The following is a 5,564-nucleotide window of genomic DNA, read 5'->3' as shown; positions in this document are numbered from 1 at the left end:
TGAACTGAATGCTGCATTCCATTTGCTAATTCTGTTGGGTTTGTTTGTTTGTCAACTGGGGACTTGTAGATTTATTATTAACCTGGGCAGTGTCGGTGTGATTGTGGCAAATCAGTCATAGATATCCTGAGGCTGGTCTCTCGAGGGACTGTGGAAAACCGAGTGACCTCAGAAGTAGATTTGGACAGAGGGAGACCATTGACATTAACACCTTTGCAAGAGAGGAGACAAAAGTACAGCTGGGTAAAGGGAGAAGCCATGTTGTTCTTTCTGCCCACACATTCTACAAGAGATTTATAAAAATAGATGGTGCCTATAGAGAGTTTCCTCATGCTGGATTGAGAAGCACAGTCATTTATATACTTCCAGTCAGCCACTGAATGGGCATGTAGGACCTTGTTACAGGTTCTACCCAGCTCACAGAGATGTAGGCTCTCTGTCCACAGAAATCTCCTCAGGCAGTGGTTCGTGCTTTACTCATGAAGGGAGACCTGGACAGCAGGTTGTCTCATCCAGGGATGTAAAAAGCTGGAGGACAAACTCACTGAACTCAGGTACAATTTGTTCTTGTTTTTAATCCCCACAAAATAGTGTCTTAATTTCTCATCCAAGTTTAGTTCTGGATAGTGGCGCTTCAGGTGCTGGCCCCCTCCACTGTGGCTCTGCAAACAGAGGAAGAGAAAGTCAGCAGGCCGGGTGTGCAGAGTTTAATGGGGAGAGACCAATGAGGAACACATAGTGTCGAAGAGACCCTCAGACTTAAGATGGTGTCTTGTCATTGTTGTGAAGAGACACGATGATCCGATATTATTATATTATATATTTACATACACACATATAATTATATTATAAAGGCAAACATTTAATTGGAGTTGGCTTATAGCTTCAAAGATTTAGTCCATTACTATCATGGGGGCATGCAGTCAGACAGTGAGGTAGCTGGGAGTTCTACGTCTGAATCAGCATACAGTAGGAAGAGAGAAAGGGTCTGTCTTGAGCATTTGAAACTCAGAGAGATACACTTCTGCCAGCAAGGCCAAACCTACCCCAACAAGGGCACACCTCCTACTCTGTAAGTAGCTTCAATACATAATAAGCAAGCATTTAAGTATATGGGCCTATGAGGGCCATTTTTATTCAAACCAGTACAGATGGGGAGCTTCCAACTCTCTCAGAAAGGCTTAGCCTAATATTAGAAGAATACACAGGGAAGCCAGGAGGAAGGCCACTGTCACCATCTCCTCTAATTCTCCCACTCACATACATTTTTCCAGGTCTTGAGCCATAATGAGCTGTGCACATACTTTACAGCCTGGAGCCTGTTCCTACCGGGTGCTTTGCCTAAAAGCTCTTCTCACCCAGATGCCCAGACCTCATTTCTTCTTCAAAGCCTATGGAGACCCTCCACCCCCCATCCTGTTTCCAACTTCCCTCTAGTGTCCAGGTGGAGGTCCCTCAAAGGCAGATTCCTCTCCTGGGTGTCCCTTTCAACAGCAATTAGCATCCTTGCCTGCCTCTGCCTTTATGGAATCCCTTGCCTTCTCCACTGAACCGTGCACTTGGACTCCCTGTGACTTCTTTCTCAAGGCCTGACTCCCAGCAGGGGAGGGTGTTGCTGGGTGATTGAACTCCAGTCAACTCATTGAAATCTAATCCGTGAGCATCATTGTTGGAGCTCAGGAGCTTCTCAATACATACATACATACATACATACATACATACATACATACATACATACATACATACATATATACATATATACACATTGAATGAATTTAAATATTCAAGTTACATTTTCAGCAAGTGTCTCTTCATAAAATCATTTGTGACGGGGAAAGGTATTCATCTTCTATTCCAAATGGTTTCCTCTTCTGCCAGCTTTTCTTAAGATCATGCTCCAATCTCACCAACTCCACCTACCAAGGGGCAGGCCAAAGTCTGTCTCCTTAACACAGAGTCTTTTTTTTTTCTCCTTGTTCAGAAACCAAACCTGCTTTGCTATCTGAGATGAATAACCCCAGCTAAAATAGAACCCACTGAACCTTCTAGCCAAGGAGGCGGCTGGCAGAGATGGAGGCTGGGGGATGGGCCGAAACACATTTGGAAGCATAAAATTTCCCAGGGTCAGGGCGTTTCATTAGGAGACTTCTAGATGTGTTTTTCTCTCTAAAGACTCAAATGAAAGTCCAGAGAATTTACCAACTACAGTGAAACATTCTAGTGCATTAAAATCCTTTATCACTAGGAGCCCTGGTGCCCATTAAATTATAAACAATTTTGTGTGTTGATCTAACAAATGCCTGGGTTTTTTGTGTTGTTTTTTGGTTCATTCTATTTCATTTTTAATTAAAATCATTGCATCGATTTGTTTTTAAAATAATAGAGAAGACGCTGACTTTGTAGGTTGAGAAATAAATTATCATTTGAAGGATTAGAGTGGCTCCTCTTTTGATTTTAATAAAGATTAGAAGAAGAAAAAGACGCACAAAGGAATGAATGCAGCTCCCCCAATATAATGAGTTAGGCTGCTGCCCCCTTGATCAAACAAAAGAACAAATGCATTAAACAAAGAGTGTAGATGTGACATACCATCTCTGCTCTTGCAAAGGATTTTCGAGGGGATTTGGAAAGTTGTAGCTTGTCCGTGTTCTGTTATTTCTGAGTATATGAAAGCCAGTACTCTGTTAGCTTATGTATTGTTTTTGTGTGTGCTTTGCTTCCTGGTAATAGAGTCTTTCTTTAAGAAAAGCAAATGGGAGATAGCCTGGTCCTGGTTAATCTGTTCCCCCTTTCACACACAGACCATTGTCTGGATGTGCTTCCCAAGAGACACAGTCATTATGTCCTTGGCCCCCTCTCCCAAGTCGCCAGCCTGTACAAAAGGAACAGTACATCTTGGGAAGAGCCTGCTGGATTTCCATTTGACACTGGAGCTGTTTGGCTTTGTGAAAACCTCAATGCAAATTGTGCCCGTTCCCAAGGAGCAACAAAACAGAAAACGAAGCAAGAAGCAGATTTGGTTGTGGCTTGTTGGTGTTCCTCTGGGCACCCTCCACTCCAAAGGGGTTGAGTTTGAGGGTTCCTGCTGTCTTTGTGGGTGACTGTTGAGCTCTGAGTAACTTCAGTCCCCATGGAGCTGCTGAGAGGAGGCTGCACCCTCAGAATAGGAACTTCTGGATCTGTCCCTTTGTCTCTATAACAACTGAGACTCTGCACCAGAAAGCAGAGAAGTCCACATCCCTGTCTGTTAGCATGCTCTAGGAGTTTCAGCTGGACCTGTATGATGGCTGCCTTTACTGAACTGATGTTTGATTTCTTCTTTTTTATTGGATTCATGCCCCCCCCCATTTTAAACAGGGTTTCAACTAAACAAATACATTCAAATAGTTCTGGTAGCCTCAGATGTGCCTCTCCTCCTCCATTTTTTTCCTCTTTAATGAATGAAAATGGAGGCTTCTTAGGAGTGATTTCTGCTTGCTGTCTCTTTGTCTCCCAACTTATGCTTGCCTCTCAAATGAGTACAGTGTGGGTACTTCCCTTTGTTCCATGTATGACTTTACAGAGGTCACTGGCTCCCGCCACACTCAACACTGTGACCTCATTTGCTTATTTATTATCTCTTCGTTCAGACCATGAACACTTCTAGGATGGAGGTCAGATTTGACTCATCTTTATTCATGGAGTTGTGATGCTTAGGAACGTTGACTAAATGAATATATTCCAGAATGGCTGCATTGTCATAGCATCTCCTAAGTTATGGGGAGAAGGGTGGGAGTAACAGTTTCTAAATACCTGTCCTTGTACCAGGCACAGTACTGGGAACAATCACAGATGCATACTCATACATCCTCAAGGCATCATGAGCAGAGGTAGTCGAGGCTCTAGGATACAAGTAATTTATTCTGTATGACACAGCTAGGAAATAGAAGACAGTTATCGAGACGGCTATCAAGGTATATCTAAAGGCGTTTCCATTCCTTTAGGCTAGGTAGGATTTTGGTTAAAATGTTCCAGGAATGGACAGTCTTTTATACAAATGAAGGATTCACCCAAGCTGAGAGTAGGATTTCCAAGCGCTTAGAGACTGGGGAAAAATCTTCGAGACTGACTCTCTTTCCTTAGCTGGTCATGGATTTCTCCATTAGACAGATAATAGCAGCAACTTTTTATTAGTAGTATTAGTATTATGGGAACTGGGCAGTGGTGGTGCACACCTTTAATCCCGGCACTCTATGGGCAAAAGCAGGAGGATCCCTGAGTTGGAGGCCAGCAAGGTCTACAGAATGAGTTCCAGGACAGCCAGAGCCTCTGCCTCCCAAGTGCTGGGACCAAAGGTGTGCACCACCACTGCCCAGCTCCTTTTGATAGATAGATAGATAGATAGATAGATAGATAGATAGATAGATAGATAGATAGATAGATGATAGATAAAAAGGTTGCTGTTGTTATTTCTCTATTGAAGACACCCACAATTAGCTAAGAAAAAAGAGTCAGTCTTGCAGATTTCTCCCCAGTCTCTAAGCCCATGGACAGAGAAATCCTGTCTCAAAAAAAACAAAAACAAACAAAACCCAAAAAACAACAAAAAATTTAAGCCAATGACTTGTGCTAAATTTGTGAATTTATCACATTCATTTGGCCCTCAAAAGACTCCTACAGAGAGGTAATATTACTAGCCCAGTTTTAAGGGTCAGACACCCAGGCACAGATAGCTCAGGTTACCTCTTTGGGGGGTCACATGACTGTTAACTAGTTCAGCCCAGATTCAAACCCAGGCAGGCCTCATTCTACCATCCAATATTTTAATCACCAGGTTACATCAGAATTTGATTGTGTTTCCTTTTCTGAACATCCATTTCAGGGCTCGCATTGGTCACTCTTGCGATTTAACTAAGACACAGAGATACCTGTATAGTTTAAAGCTGTTGGCCTTTCCCTGGGACAGTCTCTCAGCTAGCTACTGGCTTGACTCATGAAGTTCTTGCTGCCTGCTCTGTCGTGCCTCCCTCTGCCCCGTCCTGCAGCAGCTGTTGACTGCTTCTGCATCTCTGCTTGCATCTTTGCCTGCCACAGTCCCTGTCCCAGCCATGGCTGCCAGCTCTTTATTATTCAAAAAGCCACAATCCTTACTCAACTAGTAGGCTGGGGAAGGTCACCTTCCCAAAAGCAGTTTGCCTTTCTTTTAAAGGCAGGTGAGGAAGTGACATTTACATGTCCTGTTAGACGGGTGTTGCTGGCTCCAAATAATGATTGAAACCCAAGTACACACTTTCCCACACCTAGAAAATACAATATTTGTGGTTCACCCCAACATCTCTCTCTATTTACCAGGTAGTGGGATGTCTTGCATTCAAAGAGGGTTCTCTTTTTATTACTAGCTATTTTCTTCCTGAGGGGACAACTTACATTTCACATATATTCCTCCCACCACATGAATTCCCCAAATGAAGCAATATATTCTAGAGATCATCCATTGTCTTCACAGAACATCAGACCACCGAAATACCAGTCTTTGTGATTCACATCACACAGTTTGATTTATGTTGTTCCTCCTGGGTCTTTTC

The 5,564-nt window shown here is 43.1% G+C and overlaps 1 annotated feature.

Moving 5' to 3' along the window:
• Window positions 622-4,132: an enhancer, noted in NCBI's record as "VISTA enhancer mm814". NCBI's record gives its function as "enhancer in: neural tube[8/14] | forebrain[12/14]" and the evidence as "EXISTENCE:transgenic organism evidence [ECO:0001131][PMID:17130149]".

Source organism: Mus musculus, chromosome 4, assembly GCF_000001635.26.
Source record: "Mus musculus strain C57BL/6J chromosome 4, GRCm38.p6 C57BL/6J".
NCBI classification, from domain to species: Eukaryota; Metazoa; Chordata; class Mammalia; order Rodentia; family Muridae; genus Mus; species Mus musculus.
Note: the sequence above shows the minus strand (reverse complement) of the source record. Positions and strands in the feature narration are given on the sequence as shown.